Here is a 22,391-nt window from a genome sequence, read left to right on the forward strand (position 1 = left end):
AAGTGCATGCCATTAAGAGAAGCAGTTGTGAAATTAAATGATAGCGTGATGTAACTCAAAAAAGGTTGGAAATTCTTGATATAATAAGGTCATAAAGCTAAGAGTAAGGGAAGAAGTGACTTGACTTTATGATAACATGACAATCTCAGCACTTCATTTGGTTGCTATTGCCAAAGGAGGAGGGAGGAAGAAAAGTCAGGGAGATGAGGGGCGGAAGGAGAGCTGCCTCAGTTGTGACAGTTCTGCTAGACCATAAATTAAGCTAATTATTAGTATCTGCTGTTACTTATTACTTAATTTAGTAGTGCCACTCTGTAATTCTACAACTCTTAAGTTGGCACAGCATTCTGTAATGGAGCTGTATAAAAGATCCTATATAAAATTATGTTTACTATTCTTGTTATTATAGTTTAGGATTCACCTTACCAGACTGGCATGATCATGATTAAGAAGATGAACTGCTAAGGAAGAGGCCAAGAGGAAGGCGATGTTTGGATAAAGGTTAAGTAGGAGGAAATCTGCAAGAAAGCCAAAGGTGTGGGTTCTATTTCTATCATCTTTTTGACCTTTTAGAATGGAGATGAAATGAAAATGTTTGCCTTGTATCTACCTGCCCAGGATGTAATAGAGAACTCTGGGAGACTCTAGGAGAGAAATGGAGACTCCCCTAAAGAAATGCATTAAGTAAATGTCAGGTGATACAATTCTTGATGGCCTTCCAGCTACAACACTTTGAAAAGCTATTTATTTAGGAAACAGCGGACAGAAAGCTCTGGAGTTTCAGAGTATCACTTCTGCAGTACACCTATGTTAAAACACTTCCAGTAATACTTTTAAAAACACTTTACAAGGAAGTTTTAAAACAAATGTAAATAATATGTAGAAACGTGAGAAGACAGGATCATATGTACAAATTCAAACATTCAATAAATATCTAGCGAGTACTAACTACTTTATGTGCTTAGATCTATGATCATAGTGGTGAATGATATAAACTAGGATCCAGTTTCCACAGAACTTAAAAGCTGCATACTTTCTGGATTTAAGAGAGGGAGGCCTGATCATCTGAAACTTGTGTTTTGTAAGCAGGGTAGGCATAAGTAATAAATGAGAAACAATTTATAGTAGTTTGGTGTTGAAGTTGTGGAGAGCCACATAGGGGTGCTACCCTGAGTTCAACCCAGCCCTCTTCAACCCTACCCCACCTCTCCTCCCACTGGATTTCTGGCATCTGAAGGATCATCCCTCTGGGTCTCCCCAAGGCTTATTCAGACAGGTTGGTCAAGTTTCCTGCTTTTCTTTTAATCTATGCCCATTCCCCAACTTGGTTCACTGGGATGTCAATGAAGAAAACCCTTGGCCGCTACTTCTGAATTTACTGATTCCAATTTTGGAGAATGTTTCTGAGAGAAAAGGATAGCCAACGTCATGAGTTTTCCCACCTAGAGGCTCCGTCTGTATCTGGAAGATTGGAAGCCATTTAGTTACCTTGCTGGCCTGCTTGTCTGTACCATGTGGCATGGATAATAATGTTGTAGGCGGAGCTCTGGTGATGTAGGATGACTCAGGGGATACTTAGTTGGTATCCCCTGAGCCCATGCAGTTGCCCAGGCATCACAGAAAGAGGTGGCACAGTCCTAGCCCTTGATGGATTTGTAATCTAAACCTAAAGTTAGCATTTTTTTTTTTCATTTAAAAGGAGACCTTAAAAATATGCAGGTTAATTCCACTTCCTAAATATTTATTAATTGCCATTATCTTGGGCCATTACACAGTATCTTTATAAAACCCCATCTTTCTTTGCCCTCGCTAATGGAGCGTTCTTAATAATAGGCTTTTTCTCTTTCTTTAAAATGTTCTTCCATGGCTCTTCCCTTTAACTGAACTAAGGAAATATTATCATAGCTGAAATCTCTTCCTATTCAGCTAGAAATGAGCATTTAACTTAAAACAGATTGCAGGTTAAGCTTTAAAGGGCCATTAATTAGTAATGGTACCACAGGAGCAAGGTGACTGGATGGCTGAAATCGGGCAGAACAGGCCTAATTTTTGCTTCTTATCCCATGTGACATTTGTCCTTCAGAAATACATCAAATTACCGGATGAGGTAACTTGGTAGAATTTCGGCATGGTGCCGGGCACACAGAAAATTCTCAGGAACTGTTCTCTCCGCCCCTCTCCCATCTACCTCCTTTGCTTTCACTAGTCACCCATGCCTTTCACTGTATTATGAAAACAATGCCTCACACTCCCTCAATCTTTCTCAATTTAGAGCTTATCTCTTTGGTATCCCTTGCTTGGTCCACTCTTCTGATAATCTTCTGCCACTCCCAGGTTCCTCTGCGGCCCAGCTCTTCTGATAACTTCTCCTCCACTGCATATTTTCATTCTCTCCCTCTCTGATGTTTCCTTACCTTAGTCAGCTACATGCTCTATTGTAAAGTCCAAGAAAGCGTTCTCTCAGTCCTTTTCTTCTTAAGTTACTGGCTTTTTCCTCCTACTTTCTATACCAAGCTTCTTGAAAGAGAAGTCTTTCAACCCTGCCTCTGGTTCCTCATCTAAAATCTGCTCTTTGCTTCTTGCAATCTGGCTTCTGCAGTTACTAAAATTGCTTTCCCAGAGATCAGTAATAACCTATTTACCAGATGTAGTGACCTCTTCTCATTCCTCTTCCACCTGTCCATGGCATGTGACCTGTCTATTCACTCTCCTGATTACAATTTTTCTTACTGTTTTTATCTCTATCGGCCACTCTTTATCATGGGTGTTCTTTATCATCTCCCATGGCAGCATCCATTCTTAGCTGTTTCTATCTTGCTCTTGATCTGGATGCAATAAGAATTACCTAGGGAGCTGTTTAAAAATCCAAACCCAGGGCAGACCATGTGGCTTGGCGGTTTAGTACCACCTTCGGCCCAGAGTGTGATTCTGGAGACCTGGGATCGAGTCCCACGTCAGGCTCCCTGTATGGAGCCTGCTTCTCCCTCTGCCTATCTCTCTGCCTCTCTCTCTCTCTGTGTCTCTCATGAATAAATAAATAAAATCTTAAAAAAAAATCCAAACCCAGATTAAATCCAATGAAATCTGATTAAATACACACCCATTAAGTCTGATTTCTGATCCTACCCAGAAATCAGATTTAATTGATCTGGGGTTGGACCCTGAAATTTACTTTATGAATGCTCCTCAGCTGATTCTCAGGAACTGCTAGGACTAAGAACCATAGCTCTATAATACATGCTTTTATCTCCAGTTCTTAAATTATTGCTGATGGATAGACCCAATTTCTTAGCTCTTTGCCTTAATGTGCCATAGCACTTCACTTTCTAGGTGGTTCAAATGAAACTGATGTTCCCAATTCTAAGAACCTCTTCCTCTTTGTTTATAGGGCTACCATTCTCCCAAGCTGGAGAACTAGAAGCCATCCTTAAAAATTGCCTTGGCTTTCCTCCCTCAATTCATTTATTTGCCATGCCCTATAGATTTGATTGCTGGCCACTTTAAAATCTATTCTCACTACCATCATCCAGTGCCCTATTTTAGGACCTTATTGCAATAACTTCTTACCTAGCTTCCCTGCCTTCAGTCTTATTCTTCTTCATTCCATCCTCTACATGCTAGTAGATAGATCTGATTGTAGCCACTCAACTACCACTGGATTTCTCTTACCAAAGAATATAGTCCAAACTCCTTAATAAGGCCCTCATAATCTAGCCCCAGTTCTCTAAAACTGCTCTCCTCTACCCTAGATTCCTACTTTATGATGTTCCCCGTAATACAGTCACAGTTCCTCAATAATGAACTGTGTTCCTTCTTGCTTTTGCTTATACTACTCTCTAAGACTGGGTTCAACTCAGATGGTCTAGATGAAGAGACTATTTAAGAGACACAGTCAAGGTAAAGGGAAGCCACAAGATTGTTTAAGACACCTAGACACTAGCAGAGTGGGAAGCTCTTACATCCTAAAGGCCCAAAGGGCCAAGGGGATGAAAAACTGTCACCATAGCTCAGTGAAAGCTGGGACCATGGGAAAGAGTAGGAGCTGTAGGCTGAGAAGGTTGCAGCTACTGCCAAACCACAGTGCTGAACCAGAGAGGTGACAGTGAGTACCCCAACCTCTCTCTCCTCTTGCCCTCTAATCTCTGGCAGATATCTTTGATTGGATGAATTCGACTAAAAGCCAGCCAACTACCAAGGATTGTCAAATGATGTGGTCTATAGATTATAAAGCAGGGCAGAGAGAGGCAAAACCAAAACCAAAACCAAAACAAAAAAACCCACAAAAAAGGAATGATGGTGTGAGGGAGGGGGGAAATTAAATGGAAATTAATGGGATGGAAATAAGTGGAATTATTATTTTTTTGGAAATAAATGGAATTAAATGGGAGATTAAATTAACCACAGAACCCCCCCTTTATATATTGTAAAATCCCCTGTATCTGATAGAACACCATTCTAATGTTGTCTTTTATGTTGTCTTCCCTCATTTTCCAACCCCAAGATCCAGTTATTATTTCACTCCTCTGTACTCCGTTAGCTCTTGTTGTGTCTACATTAGTGCAGTTATCAGTCTGCCTTATGAGACAATTATTTATGCATCTGCATTCATCTCTTGCATCATATTTCGTGCTGCTGGAGGAAAGGGAGAGTACTTCATTTGGCGCAGTGTCTTGAGGTAACAGGCACTCAATAACTGTTGGTTGAATTTAATTGCATTTTCATGTTATCACCTTCTCTCCCTCTGTCAGGGAGATTCATACGTACTTGTAAACCATAGTCCTCACATTTTTTACATTCCCACTCTTTATAAGAGTTCCTTTTGGTCTTCTTCAGCTTCTTGCTTAATTTTCTGCTGCTTCTTACCATATTTCTTAAGTTAGATATTTCAAACCTTAGCTCACTCTCAAAGTGGAAATACTGCTGCCATGGACCCTGGCAAGGGTCTCTAGCTTTATTCCGGATCCTAAGTGGTGCATATAAAATGTTTTTTCTTTAATTTATGCATGCACCAAGTTTAAAAATGAAGTCTCAGAACCCAATTTTTTATTCTTCATTGGATTTTAAACTCTTCTGAATAGAAGTTATGCTTGGCTTAACATGTTTTGCATACAGAAAAGGCTGTGTGCTGCTTCTATTCTTTATAAATACCCAATAGCAAGTGCAGCTAACATATTTTTACTATGCAAACACTATTCTGCATTGATAGTTTTGATGCACATTGGTATGTGGTTTTGAGATTTCTATATGAAAAGGAGTATTTTTAGACCCATTGAAAATATTATTTTACATTAGTGACGTTCCTAATGGTAGAAATAGTGGCAAAAATTATGACTGCCACAGCGGTTCTGAGTTTTCTTCTCAAATATTGTATTTTTCAGATTAAGAAGTTCAATTTTGCTCGTTTTTTAAAAAAATGTTCTTTTTCTTTCCTTAATATGCTTACTCCTTCTTCTACTTTCTTGAACATATGGAACATACTTAATACAGCTGTTTTAATGTCTTTGTCTACTAATTTACCACCTGTGTCATATTCTTTTTTTTAGTGAAACAGTTCTATTTATTGTCAACCAAGAAACAAAGTGTGGGGGTGCTCTATGCAAGTGGTGATAAGATACAAAAGAGGGGTGGGGTGGAGAAAAGACCCAATAATATATAACATTATTCTGAGCAAGCTCCAGCTCTTCATTCTAACACCTGAACCAAGGACAGTCATCTTTTTTCACTAAGGGTGCAAAAGAATGGAAGCCAGACTCAGTTTATCAGCTCCTATAAGGCAGGCAGAGCAAGAGGCTATTTTAAGCTGATGTAAGAGGCCACTTGTTGTCTGTTTGGAGCCCCCATCCCAAGTACAGAACGGATGCTGAAGGTGGTCCACAGGTGTCAATGGTGACTGGTCGTGGCTCCCCAGGTCCTAGGCTTCTCTTGATTCTCAATTATAAGCTTGTCAGTGAAATGCAGTTGCCTGATATGGAGCTGTCAGTGATTTATTCCAAGGTCTCTTTTGGCTTTATTCACTAGGGTTTGAATTTCTTTTTCTTTTTTCTTTTCTTTTCTTTTTTTTTTAACTAGGGTTTGAATTTCTACAGGATCCTTTACATTCTTATTATCCCCCTGACATCGTAAGTTCTTTAACTGCAGGTGCTGAAATGCTTGCTCTCTCTCAGCATCACCAGTTACAGATCGAACATTTGTGTGGGGTTGGAAGTTGTCATTTTGGAAAGAAAATAAATAAATAAATAAATAAATAAATAAGTCCTCTTTGAGGAGGTCCCAAATTTAACCTAAACCATAAAACTTCAGTCTATGTAAAACCACAAGCAAAAAAAAAAAAAAAAAAAAAAATCTTTTGTCATTTTATTTAGACTTTTTAAAATTTAAATTCAATTAATTAACTTATATTCTTAGAGGTAGAGGTCAGTGATTCATCAGTCTTATGTAATACCCAGTGCTCATTACATCACTTGCCCTCCTTTAATGTCCATCTCTCAGTTACCCCATCCCCCCACCCCTCTCTCCTCCAGCAACCCTCAGTTTGTTTCCTATGATTAACAGTTCTGAGATATGGAAACAGTTTGATTCTTTTGAGGCTTGCCTTTAAATTCTGATAGGAGCAGACCAGCCTTTAGAACAAAGGGGCTAATTTGGCCTACTAAAAAGGCAATGTCTTTCTGATACTCAATCCAATGCCCAATGTGTTAGAAAGTTTTTCCATTTAGGCTGTGGGAATGTGAAGTATTTCAAGCGGTGTGTGAATGCCAGAAATTGCTCCTTTCAGGTATTTTCCCTCTTGGCTCATGTAGTTTCTATACACATGTATATTAATTAAGGACTCAAGGGGGAGCCCCTACAGATTTCCAGTACTTTCTCTGAGCAGCTTTCTCCTTTCTGGTCATCTATCCTGCAAATTTTAGCTGCCGTAGCCAGTCTGAATTCTCACCTCTGTCTCTTCAACTCAGGGAAATTGCCAGGCTTTGTTCAGGTTCCCTTGCCTGTGCTGTAACCTGGAATCTGTCTAGGCAGTAAGCTGGGGTAATTACAGGTTCACCTCATTTGTTTCTCTTCTTTCAAAGATGACTGTCCTATGTTGTGTGTTGTCCAATATCTGAAAACTATTGTTAATAGTTAACTAGTTAACTCAATTTTTAAAAAAGATTTTATTTATTAATTCAGGGATCCCTGGGTGGCGCAGTGGTTTAGCGCCTGCCTTTGGCCCAGGGCGCGATCCTGGAGACCCGGGATCGAATCCCACGTCGGGCTCCCGGTGCATGGAGCCTGCTTCTCCCTCTGCCTGTGTCTCTGCCTCTCTCTCTCTCTCTGTGTGTGTGTGTGACTATCATAAATAAATAAAAATTAAAAAAAAATCTTTTAAGGAATTGAAAAAGTAATGTGTATAATAGTATATTATTTTATATAATATTTATTATGCATAAATAAAATCCACCTAAGGGCTGTATAATTATACACTCAGAGAATACATCTAGAAAGATATAGAAATTGGTGTCACTAGTGCTTTAGGGAAGGAGGACTAGGGTACATAGTGGAGGAGAGACTCATATCTCCCTTTATGCATTTCTATATACCCTTTGCATTTTTTTCTTTATCATGTGCATATCTTGTTTTAAAAACTGCTGCTACTTGATATATACATACACACACATATATAATTTTTCTTTTTCTTTTCCAGTAAAGTAACTAAAGTTCTCCAAACGGGTTAGATTTCCATAAAGCAGTCTTAGAAATTTCCCCCATCTCTAGATTACTTGTTTAAAGGAGACAGACCATACCCACTCTTTCTATTATTTCTCCAGGGCACCTCCATGGTTATAATTAATTTCTTATTCCTTATGAGAAGAATCATCATGGTAGACACCTAAGTGACTGGCATCTGGAGCATAGTGCTTGTTTAAATATGGGTGAAAGAAAGAATAAGGCCATTTTTTTTTCATGATTCTATATAGTATTTACAGTATTTAATTAACTTTTATACTTTAACCCAGAGCCAGAAGAAACCTTCTTTCTGGCTTCCAGAGGTGCTACCAAAAAAGCACAGGATATAGGAGATGAATAGTAAGGCTGTGTGATCCACAAGATGTTAACCTGTGGCCAGATTACTCCTTTCCAGTGCTGCAGGTAACATGTAAATAAATATGTTTGTAAGAGTGAAATAACACCCACAAAGTGGGGATGCTACCTGTTATGTTTTAGGAAGAGAGTTACACCTCTGGAAAGCTATCTTAAAGGAATGACTTTTAGCCATAACCTGTCTGTTCCTATGAGTGTCTGACACACCTCATATAAAATCCACCCAACATTTCCTGGAAAACATTGAAAGATATTTGGAAACATATGTGCAAGTCCCAAAGTAAAAATCCAAGGCTGACACAAGTCAGAAAAAGGCTTGCTATTATACATGCCTAAGGCATTTTCTTCTGACTCTTATCTGCTTTAAAATTTCTGGCGCTCTTGCTAGTTTTGAATTCTTGAAATGCCAATGTAGCAAGTAGATAGTTAGTGCCAGAAAGATGCCTCCAAGATCTAACTAGCTAATGAAAGAATATGAAAAATAAGATTCCTGACTTCAAGAGGCTTATTTTTGTCACATGGGAGATACTATTGTGTAGAAATTATAACACATGAATAACAGGAAGGAAAACAATGCTATTGAAGGGGGAAATTTTATTTTGATATACATATACAATATAATACTCTCTCTCTATATATTATATAAGCCATATATATGGCAGTGGTTTTGGTGGATTCTGCATTGGCAGGAAGAGTCCTGCTTTCTTCCCCAGTCTGAGCCAAGATCAAGAATTTAACAAAAGGGAGGACACTACTTATGGTGCCAGATCTAACAAATAAAAATGCAGGATGCCCAGTTAAATTTGAGTTTCAGATAAACAAGTAATTTTTTAGCATAAATATGTCTTATGCAATATTTGGGACATACTTATACTAAAAAAATGATTTGTTGTTTATCTAAAAGTCAAATTTGATTGGACATCCCATACTTTATTTGCCAATCCTAGCTGCTTATAGAGTAGGAGTAGATACCTTTTATGCTGTTTTTCCTTTACCTCTTGGTTCCCTTGTGGTAAGATGAGTTGCTATTGACACCTTCTACACAAGTAGAATCCAACATGGGGTGAGAATACAGCTGAATTCTTGCTATGCTGCCGAGCCAGAAGGGAGGAGCAGGCTATGGATTGACTTGCCTCAAGAACAACTGTGAGACAAACCTCCTTCTTCCCTACAAATAAACCAGATGGAGGTGCTTTATCATGTATAGGATGGGAGTTGAGCTTTTAAATTTTGGACATTAAAGGAAAAGGTGACTCCTGAAGGCTGGAGGACTTGAAGAAATTCCATACTATAGAAATTTGTTGAAGTAGTAAAGGCAGAGGTTTTATAAGCTGGGTCAGTGAATGCTAGATGTGAGCTGGGGTGCACCTGCTATTTGGAGTCAGGCTGAGGGAGCTCCTGGTTTCATGTCACACTAGCTTCCAAATATGGAGAACGCAGGAATGAGAAGACAAAGGTAGTGATTAGGATGCATAGGTGAGTTTGTTCAATGAATTGTGGAAGGTCTTAGAAACCATGTTAAAGATTTTTGGCTTTATTCTTAAAGCAGTGGGGCTCCTCTGGGGCTTTCTGAGCTGGAAGTGTCATGATCATAGTTATGCCTTAGGAATATTAGCCTGGCAGGTCTTTATGGAGGGATTGTGAAGGGGAGAAAGAGTGGACACTGGGTGATCAATTGAGAGGAGATTCAGTCAAGGCTGCTGATAGTCCATATGGCATCTATATGTGATTTAGAAAAGATACATCTCCCCTGAGGGGATGCAGACTAGGGCACTCATTTTGGCAAAAGACTGTACCAGGGCACATGGTTTGGTGACTAAATTAGGAGCTAGATTTTAGCCCTCATTATCCTCTCAGTCACCATAGTAGTTGGTTAATTAGCACTAGTGGCTTAATGAAATAAAGATTTATTCCTTGCTCATGTCACAGTCTGCTGCTCGTAGGGTGGCTCTCCTTCTAGTGGACACTCAGGGATTCAGGCAACCTACCTCTCTCTTATAGTGAGATCATTTGAAATATCTAGCCTTCAAGATCACCAGGGCAGGGGAATTAAGAGCTGGAGGTTCTCACAGGGGCACTTATAACCAGAGTAGGAAGTAACTTAATAACCTTCCGGTCTGTAACCCCTTGGCTGGAACATGGTTTCAACTTGACTAGCAAGGAGTCTGGGCAATATAAAGCATGAGAGTAACTTGTGCTGCTCTGTCTAGAAAACATTGGAAGATGATTCCAGCAGTTGAAGATGATTGTAAGGATATTAGGGGAAATCTGATGCGCTTTATTCAACTTTCATTTCAACTGTTATAAAAAACGTAATATCCTTTTTCTTGTACAAGCAATTAAATGAGCATCTAAATCTAGCAGTTTGGTTTTTCTAGAACTGTATATATGGGAATCTATGAGTCATAAATACAGAAGGTACCTCCAAGACGTTATATGGTTCATGCTACTCTGTCAGAGCATGACTGACTTAAACCTAAAACCATTAAATATACATACATACCTGTTAGTTTGTGTCTGTAAAGCTTTGACTTACTTTATCTGCATGTGATACTAGAGTCAAGATTTGTTGTAATGAGTGTAAAATTTATCCCAGCTCCTTCCATGAGCAAAGTTGAAATAGTAACTGGGAGACAAAGAAAAGATTAAAAAGTCTCTTACCACAGAATCAAAATTATCCATGTGCAACCTTGTTTATTTTGCCAGTGCTTCAGTTAGCCTTCCTGTTACTCAGTTAAGCTCACAGAAGACAGAGGCACTGTGCATATTCAAAATACTATTATTGCATGGTATCAGACAACCAAAATAGACCCCTGACCAATCAGAATTATGCTATATTGGTGGTGAATATCAGCTCTGATATACAACCAAGGTCCCTTTCAGTACAAGGTCATAAGGAATCATAAGGAATCATGCAGAGTTTAAATAAATATTTCAGACTCATCCCTATGGTGTCCATGTGTCTTAGACTTCCAGAGAAATTCGGATTTTAAGTACCAGATTTAGTTGTTAAATTTAGTTTCACTCCATTTGGTGAGTAAAATATGGTCACCACAGCCATATCTATCTGGGAAGAGTCAGTAAGTGCATTCATTGTAAGGTGGAGGGGAGAACTAATCAAGCATATTTTGTCTTAGAGGCACAAAGAATATTAAAAGTGAAAAGGCTGCATAGATTCTTTTATTATGCTTCTATTCTAAAAATGAAAAATACTTCTATAAAAGGAAAGACAAAGTTAATTGGATTTCTTCTATTATTTAGGAATGTGGACGTAAGTATGTGGAGAGTTTCTTAGGATACTTTAAAAATAGCTATTAAAAGGTATTACAACTTCCTTAGAAACCATTTGCAGGATCTAACAGCATGTAAAGACAAAAACGTCTTTTTTTTAGTCAAATCCTTTCTGTTGACATAAAGTCATTTTCTTCATTCATTCATTCACTCATCCATTCATTTAATAATGTTCAGTGAGCATCTCTCATAGACTAAGCACTTTCTAGACACTAGGGATACTATCTAGTTCAATGATCCTTTGTTAGGATTTTGCTCTTTTGTAAATGAAATATTGAGCCTGACAGAATATTGGGTTGGGATCAGAAAACCTAAATTCTAAATGTGATTATACTGAACTATGAATTATATTGATGGTATCAAATAATTCAAATAACCCAAGCCCCAAATCTCATTCATCTTAGTCACTTTTTCACCTAATCCGTTATCATGTCCTTCACAATTTCTGAAATTCACCTCCTGCTGTCCATTTCATCCTCTGGTTATCTCATATTTAAATTATTTTATCCAGAGCTGTGCCACATGTGATTGTGTTGGTCATCTATTGCATGTGGTGGAGATATTTGTGGCCACCAAACATCCATGTGCTCCTTTTTATTTCCCGGTCCCCCTTGTTGTTAATTCAGAGCTATATGACTTCTTTTTCTTTTTAAAAAATATTTATGTATTTATTTTTAGAGAGGATGAGAGAGAGTGGGGTGAGGGGCAAAGGGAGAGAATCTTGAAGCAGACTCCCCACTGAGCGTGGAGCCCGACCTGGGGCTGGATCTCACCAGCCATGAGATCATGACCTGAGCCATAATCAAGGGTCAGATGCTTAACCGACTGACCCACCCTGGCACCCCAGAGCTATATTAACTATTTATATATTAGATATTCATAAACTCTGTTTCAACACCCGATAGAATTAGATTTTAATAAAACTTGTCTGTAGATTAGCTTTAAAACATCTGTCTCTCCTATGTTCCATTATCATAGGGCTTTCACCTTTTTGATGATTTTAAAAGAAGCCATGAGTGTCACCTTTACATAGCTCATTATATCTTCTGAGCTCACTTTGTGACAGTATCAGGGGGCCTGAGTCATTTTGTTGGAGAGAAGCTAGATGGTCCATGCAGAAACAAAGTCCACCTGACTATATAAGCAAAACATTCACTGGAAACCATGGATCAGAGAATTCGCAAAGACCAATATGAAGGCTGAGATTGAGTTGAATTGCTAAGTACTGAGGACAGGACAGAGCAGTAAGGTCTATATGCGAATATTAGAAAGATGAGGGGAGTTGTCAAAAGCTGAAGGAAAAAGTGAGGGAAAGGACTATAGCAGGGTGTTAGGGATGTCAGTCCCTGTGTGTACCCACCCCCTACTCCTACTAAAGGGTTTGCCTCCCTTAGGCCCATAGCCCCTGCTGAAGGTTCAGCCATCACTGCCTTGACATGGTGGTTTGGAAAGAATGAATAGCTGACTGAAGGCCAGAAGACCTATGATATGACTCAGTAGAGAAAGATATGAAGACTTGGCAAGATTTCCCTCTCTGGAGAGTGAATCAAGAGATCAAGAAAGTTAAGATTGTGCTTTATGCTATGAAAAAGATGAAATTATAAGGGAACAAAAGCCATGAGACCCAGAAACCAAAATGTAGAATAAAAAATGGAAATCAGTCGGTACTGAGAGAGGAGCAGAAGAGCAGAGAACAATGTGGGGGATGTGAGAGGGATGGAGATGTGGATCAGATCTCCAGTTGCTTAGGTATCTGACAGTGCTTCGGCCACAGGGTCAGTTTCGGTTCATGTATTTTGAACTGAAAACAGTTCATATCCCCTTTTCCTTGAAATAACCCTAGTTCCTTGGTTCCTTGTTCCTTAAAGAGCTCAAGCTGGATGGACATCTCAGCCATTTGACAGAAGTGCCCAGAAGGAAGGGAGTGTATTTTAACCTAAGTGATCAACCTTGAAAGAAATAGAAGTTAGCTCCACTTGACCCAATCTATGTGAGTTTACAAGTAGACTTGTACACTGTGCCAGCACAATTTATAGGGGGTTGTTTTTTAGAACCTTTACTCTTTGTTTTAAATACCAACACTTGTATTGTAGCATGTACCACAGAACTGAAATGACATTCAACCTTCAGTTCAGGAAATCTTGTCAATCACCTATTTCTTTTTCTTCACGAGATTCTGTTTTCATGTTATCTTGACTTTGGATGTAGATCAGATAATAATAATAGTGTCCACAAATGCTTGCTTTTGCTCAGGGTTTTCGTAGAGCTATAAATGGCTAACATTTTTTTGTGTGCTCTGTGCCAGGTGCTGTTCTTAAGAGCCTTACATGTAATAACTCATTTTACAGTCATGACAACCCGATGAGGTAGATAGTATTATCACTCCCATTTTATATGAATGAAAAAATGACACATAGTTTTAAAAAGTTTCCCAAGGTCTCATCACTATTAAGTGGCAGTGCTTGGATTCAAATACAGTTAGAATCTACTTTCTGAATCATGATTCTATACTGCCTTGTTCCCATGGAAACTACAGAAGATCCTGACTAACCAGAGGTTATGAGTTTTTTTGATCCCCCTGGCAGTTATATCGCAATGAAAATTAATTAACTCATTCAGCAAATACGATACATAGACAAGACAGAGAGGTGGGGCTCTGCCCTCAAGGGACCTTCTGGTGTTTCAGACTTTTGTCAGTTTGGTTGGAGTTAGTTTTTCCCCTCAGAATCTAATTTGCCCTCTGGTAAATTAATAAGATAGAGTTTTGCCCCTGCAAAGCAGAATTTTGGAACTTTGGTGACTTCAGCAAGGCTCATTCTTATTAGAGCAAATATTTATAATATAGTGACAGTGATAATTTTTTTTTTTTGCTAGAATTTTTATCCCTGAATCTTTCTTTTTCTTTTGTGCCTATCCCATCCTTCCCCAGTCTGTATTTTTATATTTGGTTTAAAATTTTTCAATTTGTTATTCAAATATTTTTGATTTTATATTTTTGGATTTATTTCTTTTTTTATGGAGCATTAAGGATCCAACTTAACATAGTTTATCAAACTACTATGGTAGTATATGAAGACTAAGTTCAGTGATGTGTAGCAGAGAAACCTAGAAAACAGTGGTTTAAATAAGAGAGAAGTTTATTTATTTATTTATTTATTTATTTATTTATTTATTTATGAAAGAATTTTGAAGGTAGCATCCCAGGACTGGCATGGAGTTTCCACAAGGTTGTCCTTACTATTATGCTATAGGGTTTGGCAATCTTCCTCACGGTCCAAAATGGCTGAAAGGGCTCCAGTCATCACATTATAGCCCAGGTAATAGGATGCAGAAAACAGATAAGAAGGTTTATTTCTTTTCTTTGTATGACTTTTATTTTATTTTATTTTTTTTTAAATTTTTATTTATTTATGATAGTCACAGAGAGAGAGAGAGAGAGAGAGAGAGAGAGAGAGAGAGGCAGAGACAGAAGCAGGCTCCATGCACCGGGAACCTGACGTGGGATTCGATCCCGGGGGCCAAAGGCAGGTGCCAAACCGCTGCGCCACCCAGGGATCCCTCTTTTTATGACTTTTAAAAAATAGATGTCCCGCATAACGTTTCTACTTAGATCTTTTATAGCCGGAATTTAGTCATGTGGCCACACATATGCAATTATGGAGACTAGAAAATATTAGGTTTTAACTCAGTGGCAATATGACCATCTAAAAATTGGGGGTTGGTTATTATAGAAGAATAAAAACAGATATAGGGAGATAATTTGAAGTCACTGCTCATAGGTACTTTATATACAGTTGATAAAGATTTATTGATTGATTTTTATAAGCTTGATCATATTCTTAGAAGTATCACTCAAGTTGTTAATAAAGATAATTGACTTAAGGATTTTCCCTCTTCTTATTTTTTACATTATGATAATATAACATACCATTGCATTAATCACATCTAAAATAAACCCACCTGAAATTAGTTTATGCAAAATAGGGAATACATTAGAAGAATATGGGTAGAAGCCTTGGAAGAGGAAACCCAAAGCAGAAAGAAAAGCAGAGATTCCAGAAAACCTGGAACTGAGAACTCCAGTGTAACAAAGACACCTTCTTCATCCTCTTCTCCCTTTGTCCATTGATTTTTACTTTTTCAATGCAGAATGTATTTTTCCTCTTGGCAAAAACAAAAATAAAAACAAAAAGATGTTCAATGACATCTTCCAGATTATATATCTAGCTGAGACTTGAGATGACCTTCCTTCCGAAATCTAAAACTCTTGGAGTAATGGCTTCATTGGCCCATCTTACATCAGGTGTCCATCTCTTGACAAATTGGCCAATGGCCAGTCAGTAGTAACGAGGCTTTTCTTGCTGCCATCATATGACAGATGTGTGGAAATGGGAGGAGCAGTTCAATAGGAAAGGCAGGTACTGGCTAGGCAATTGTATAGGCTACACTATAATTATACATGATGGAAAAACACAGATCAGTGGTCTGAATTAAATGAAAGATAACGGAGAATGGATCAATCTTAATGCAAAAAAATTGATTTATCTATGAATAAACACCATTTGATAGATCTGCAATACATAGAAGGTTTATTATGTGTCAGGCATTGTGCTGAGTGCTTTTTACATTTTGAGTCATTTATTCCTCATAACCCTATAAGCTAGAGATTATTATCCTCTTTAACAGATGGAAAACCGAGCTCAGGGAGGTTAAGTAACTTGTCCAAGAACATATAGCTAGTAAGTATGCTACATTTGTCTTAACTTCAAAGTTTTTAACTACCACAGTAATATACTGTCTCATTGCTTCCCTATTTTTGGTTGGAAACTGTGGTCATTTTTGATGAGGCAATTATTAGCTGTTTTTTTTCCTCTTAGTTCTGCCATAACAAAGCTATGTGAACTTGATAAATCTTATAATGTATCTGAGTTTTAATCTCTTTATCTGTAAAAAGATTGGGTTGTATTAAATTACTTTTTCCCCTTGTTAATTCAGGCAATATTTTATTTCTAAAGGCAAGAGTATGAGCTATTATATTTTAAAAAATTTTAATTCACCCAATATTTTTGAGTTCTTCTAGAGATAAATCTGTGTAGGAACTGTGATGAAATTAAAGATATACAAGTTGTAATTTCTGCTTGTGGTGTTATGGAGAAAAAAACTCAGAATTATTATTTTGCAGTATTACAAGTCCAGAGAAGAGTAGCCTTCAGGAGTCATATAATCACCAGCTCAAACATATTTTCAAAGGTTTTTCTCTTTGTTTGCCATCTTCAGTGTGTTGACTTCATTGTAAGGTTAATTCCTCTTGTGGTTGTTAGATTGCTGCCAGTGATCATCTCTGTTATCATTTGTATCTGAGAGAAAAGAGAGAATCCTCTCCCCTAAAAAATCCTTCCCTTCAGTCTGATTGGGCCAATACACCCTAGGACAATAATGGTTATCCAGTATATTAGAATATACCTAAATTAGAATTAGAATAGTCTAAGACCTAGCATAACTTAGATACCAAGTCATACTGCAGTAAAAAACAACCCCAAATCTCAGTGGCTTAAACAATAAAGGTGTGTTTTTTATTCATATATCCATCCTGGCCTCATGAGGGTGGGAGGTGGAGTGTTCCACATTTTCCTCTTTTAGGGATTTAGGCTGACAAAGGCTCTAGCATCTTCAGTAATATTGGTTTTGAGACTGGGGAAGAGTAAACACTGTAAGAACTTGTACTTGCAATTAAATTTTTTACCTGGATGTTACACATCTACTTGCAACCCACTGTAGACTGGTGACTATAACTAGTCACATGGTTTAGCTCAACTGCAAGTCTGGGATGAGTAGCGGAGATGTATGAATGAAAATCTCTTTATATGCAAGGAAAGAGAGGGTAAGCAAGTCTCTACCATACTAGGAAATTAATTTACTGGTAGACTTAGGCTAATTGAATTGTTCTTCTATAGCTGGAGGTTGGATGGTTACCTAAAACACACACACACACACACACACACAACTCTATTAATGAGGAAGGAATAGGAGTGGATGTCAGCAGTGTGAACTATATGATGCTTTATTCCAATGAAGAAGATTTCAGCTATGGTGGCAAGTCATAGAAAGGGATAGTTTGGCTCATTTCACAAGTCTTTAAATCAATCCCTTCATTCACTCTTCTGATTGGAAATATTGGCTCTGAGTAGGTGTAGACTGAATTTCTACTTAAAGAGTTGGCTCAAAAGTGACTTAAAAACATGCACTGGATTTCAAAGTATAGACTGTTTCTCCATATTTAATTGTTGTGTCTGTTGGCAATGGTATGTCGAGCTGGCTAGATTTATAGTTTTGGAACTGGCAAACAACTAAAATTTTTCTAGACCACCACCTTTATTTTACAGATAAGAAAACTAAGGGCCAAATCGGTAAAATGATGGTCTCAAGGTCAAATCTTTTTGCATGTAGCAGTAACAGTGTTGTCTTTTGAATAATTTCTTGGAAGATGGAATCCTCTAAGTAAATGCACCTAAAGCAAACTTAGAAAATAAGGATAATTAAAAATTATTAAGAATGTTTCCAGGCCTGACATTCAGTTGATCCACATTTCTAGAAATGGAAACATTTCTATAAACTATTTGTTGAGAAGCTGCTTTTGAAAGCCTCTTTACCTCCTCTTTGTGACCTCATAGATCCCCTTACTAAAATAACAGGATCCAACTCAAATAGTTGCTTTTACAATTAAATGATGGAGGTAAGAGTTTATTATGGCCCCTGACACTCAGTAGACACTCAGCAGTATTACACTTAGGCATTATTTTTATTATAGTCATTAATAAAATAGTAGTAGTAAACTTCAAATTAGTTCCTGCATGAATGTTCTCAACTTTGGAAATGTGATAATATTCAAGTTCATTACCTTTGATCTAGCTAATGTCTCAATAAAATGGCTACTTGTGTATTCACTTTAATTTTTTTTTTCTTAAAGATTTATTTATTTATTTATGATAGACAGAGAGAGAAAGAGAGAGGCAGAGGCAGAGACACAGGAGGAGGGAGAAGCAGGCTCCATGCCGGGAGCCTGCTGCAGGACTTGATCCCGGGATTCCAGGATCGTGCCCCAGGCCAAAGGCAGGCGCTAAACCGCTGAGCCACTCAGGGATCCCCTAACTTTCATTTTCATCTTTTCCATTGTCTAATGGTTGACTCCTCCTTGCCCCACCTACAAGACCCCATAACTCTGGTTGATGACTAAGAATTTGACACAGGTTGTATAAAAGAATATAATGTACTGACAAGGTTCTATTAGTTCTATACAGAACATAAAGATTGTTCTGTACAATCTCTTGCTAAATAGAACTTATCTGTAAATTTTTAGATAAATAAAGATGAGTCTAAAACCTAGTTGGTGAGGGAAGGGTAGAGGAAGTGGTGGGTCACTTCTACTTGCTTGAGCAAATATCAGAAACTAGGAGTGATGAGAGACAGAGGCAGGCAGCTGGGGTGAGAAGAGAGAAAGAGTGGGCCCCAGGAACAGCAGTGGGTGGTGGTGGTGGGGAAGCTGAAGCTTGTGGAGAAAAAACATCTTTTGACAGAGATGGCTTCCGGTGACTAGTAACATTTAGAACCTTTTGGAGATATTTTTCTTTTCAGAAACTTAGCCTAGCAAGGGAAAGGCAGAGCCTTAATATTACTAAGGATATACTTAATATTCCTCTCTGGAGAGAGTTAAAGAAATGTGTTTTTTAAAAGCTGTTAACTATTGTGAATTTTTTTGAAATTCATTATTGATCTGGAACTCAGTGTGTAAAGATTTGCTCTTAAAACGACAGTTGTATAACTGAAACTTCCAGTTCTGAGGTGGCAGCTAAATCCTGGGCATATCCTGGAAAGGGCTTTGATAACAGTGTTCTGTCACAGGCCAACAAGTGTATTGACTCAACAGAGCACAATCAGAGTCATTAGAGAACTAATTTCTGAGTGTATTCTAGAGACACCCAAGTAATTTGATATTTTATTTTATTTATTTATTTTTAAAAAATTTTTTTAATTTGATATTTTAATATGTAATATACCCTCCTATCAAAATGCCCTAAATCTTAGACAAACACTCCTAGGACAGATATTTTTTTTAAGGCTGAAAGAAGTAGAGAAGGTATGTATTTTATTTAGTTTTTAAAAAAGATTTTAAGTTATCTCTGCACCCAACTTGGGGCTCAAACTCACAACCCTGAGATAAAGAGTCACACACTCTACCAACTGAGCCAGCCAGGTGCCCCTGAGAAGATAACGTATTTTAATTCCTACATTTTTGGAATGGAAAAATGAAGGCCAGCTGGAAAACCTGATGTTTTGAGGAAAATGTAAAGTAAAGCTTTGAAATTGGAGGTCTTAAAGTATTATATAAGGCAAGCTTTAAAGTTACATATGCTTGCTAAAGTACTTTTTAAACTGCTGTTTAAACTGAAAAGTAAATATCCATCTCACCCCTGATTTCTAAAAATGACCTAGAGTATGACTGATAAGATGTTAGCTTTTACTCCATCTCATGATGGCATAAACCTAAAATTTCCATTCATTTCCAACAACCAAAGCTTGTGGCCCCTATAGAATTCTTTTGTTTGTAAGCTTAGTACAGGACTCTCTTTAGTGGAGGAGGGCAACCATGCATTCAATAAATCATATTGAATGATGATAATCAAGCTTTCTGAGCTAGAACATAATTCTGGCTCTGTCAGTATCTTTTTTTTTCTGTGACTTTAGACAGGTCACTCTACTATTCCCTCAATTTTTCTCCTCTTACAGGGAGATAACAGTCATGAAAATGACTGTAAACTACTTCACTGATAGCTTTTTCTTTAGAGGACTGACAATAAACACCAGAGTCACAAGGTCCAGCAAACATAAGAAGCGCCTGAGCTCCTTGAGGACAGGGAGCTTTTTTTCTTCTTTGAGTCAGCAGTTATTTGTTTTTCTGTTAATACAGTTCCTGGCGTATAAAAAGATCTCCATAAATACTGTAAATTTATGAATGTTATTAGGCAGATTGCAGTCTTGGCAGGCCAGTGCCTTGTAAATCTCTTTTCTGTGATCCTTTTCATACTCAGCATCTAAGACGCCGCCGCTGTTTGCTCTGCGATAAGTACCAATGCACATACTTAAAAATACTTAAGTCTAGAGAAATAATTTTTCTGCCCTTAGGGCACCGTCTCGCTTTCCGCGGTGCTGCGCCCCAGGCTTGGGATCTGGGTCCCGAGGCTACAGGGAAGAGTTGGGTACGGGAAGCTCATCCTCCGGCCTTCTGATTGGTCGGCTCGCACTCCACTCACACGGCTCTCGTCTCTGATTGGCCGCCGTAGCACCCCCTCCCTCGGCCCGCGACTACTTTGTGTGCCAGGGCGGCGCGCTCAGGTCCTCCGGCTCAGCTCGCTGTTTGCGCCGGTCGGAGCTAGCTCTTCGGCCCACTGCTCTGCATCGCGGGCGCCAGGAATTTCCCGAGTGCGAGCGGGTAGGAAGCATCCTAGGGAGCCCCTCTCCTGCACCCCCAAAGTTCTCCCCCCCCATACTGAATAAACTTCCGCCTCGAAGGGGCTGTCGCAGCCGCGGGTCGGGGGGGTGGGGGCGGAGAGGCCAAGCATCAAACTCAGGCCCTTGTGGGAGGTCTTTCTGTCGGGGCAAAGGTGGAAACCGCTCTCACAAGATAAAACGGGGCTTCTCTGGTTGCATGTGGGTGCGATGACATTCTGTGGTCCACGCTGCAAGTTGCAGCCCGACGGCCAAGATCTAGGCTGCAGGGGCTGAGCAGCGGCGGTCACCGCTAAACGGCAGCCGGGAGCCTGCTTCAAACCTGCAGTACCAGTGCTCCTTAGGGCCGCGGGATGAACTGGCTCGGGCCAGTCAGTTCCCCGGCTGCCGGGAGTACGACGTTCCCTGGAGATGGCGCTCCCGGGCCCGGGAGCTGGGCTCGTCGGCCTGCTGGCGGTAGAGGGCGGCCTACGCTCGTGGAGGAAGCAGGCGCCCAAGCGCCGCTGGTGTCCTGCTGGAAGTCTCCGGTCCCCCAGCGGCCCGCGGCTCTGCCTGGCAGCGGATGCTGCAGCTACGCTCTCCGCGGGCGCTGCGAGAAGGGGGCGGGGGAGAGCCGCGGCACATGCCAGGGTCGCCGTAGGTGGCCGCGGCCGGCGCATGCGCGCCCTCTCCCAGCAGCCTGTAACGCCGAGGGGCGCGCGCCCCTGTCCGCGCGCGCACGCTCGCGCCGGCCGCGGCTTCCCCGCCCGCGCTCCGTGTCAGAGCCGCTCCGGCGCGTGCGCGCGGTGTCTCCGGCCGACCCGAGTAGCCGGGCTCCCTCAGCTGCAGGCCCCCGCCCCGCGGCGCCCTCTCCCAGCCCCCAGCTGACCGGTCCCCTTCCTCTCCTCGCGGAATGGGGCCGGCGCTGCTCGGGGTCGCGCGCCCGGGACCCGTCTCGCGCTCGGTCTCGCGCTGTCAGCGACTGCCCCGCTCGCGCCGCCTCGCGCTCTCGCTCAGTCAGTGGCGCCGAAGGCTCCGTTAAGCGGCGGCGGCGGCGGCGGCGGTTCCTGTTTCCGTTTCTTCCTCTCCCTTCAGTCGGGAGTAGCATCCTCCACCCAGCCGCCCCTCCCACTCCCCCCGGGGCACCTCGGCGGAGCGCTGTGGCGGCGGCGGCGGCGGCCACTGGGGACGGCGGAGACCGCCTCTGCTCCCGCCTCGGGTAAGGGGGCGTTTGGGAGCCGGGCCCCGCGCGCCTCGGGGTCTGGGGCTGGGCCGGCGCGGGGATGTGATGGGGGCTGTCGCCGCTCTTCCCCCCCAGGCGTTCCCCGGGCCTGTTGCTGCAACTGCTGCCGCTTGCCCGGGGGCTCCGGGAAAAGTGGGGAGGGAGTCCCCCCGGGACGCCCGGCGCGGCCCGGGGGCGCGGGCTGGGGGTGAGGGGCGCCTGCCGCCGCGGCCGTGCTCGGCGTCGCGCATCCCTGCTCCGGGCAGGGGCCGAAGCCTCGGCGAGGAGAGGGATGGGGGCGGGGGTGGGAGGT

General features: G+C 40.7%; 1 protein-coding gene and 1 long non-coding RNA gene across 10 annotated transcripts in view; one reads left to right on the forward strand and one right to left on the reverse strand.

Annotated features, from left to right (window-relative positions):
- Positions 1-22,391, reverse strand: part of LOC140640109 (uncharacterized) — a 147,634-nt gene that overhangs the window by 125,046 nt on the left and 197 nt on the right. The gene's annotated exons all lie outside the window — the stretch shown is intronic.
- The window catches only part of FUT8 (fucosyltransferase 8), a 301,142-nt gene continuing 299,473 nt past the window's right edge, over positions 20,723-22,391 (forward strand). For 4 of the 9 annotated variants that reach the window (XM_072838953.1, XM_072838948.1, XM_072838945.1 and 1 more), the window contains exon 1: positions 21,705-22,075. The gene's annotated coding sequence lies outside the window, so the exon portion shown is untranslated. Of the gene's footprint in view, positions 20,861-21,651; positions 22,076-22,391 lie in introns of those variants that run through there. The other 5 variants (XM_072838950.1, XM_072838951.1, XM_072838946.1 and 2 more) reach the window with 4 other exon arrangements.

This window comes from Canis lupus, chromosome 9 (assembly GCF_048164855.1).
Source record: "Canis lupus baileyi chromosome 9, mCanLup2.hap1, whole genome shotgun sequence".
NCBI lineage: Eukaryota > Metazoa > Chordata > Mammalia > Carnivora > Canidae > Canis > Canis lupus.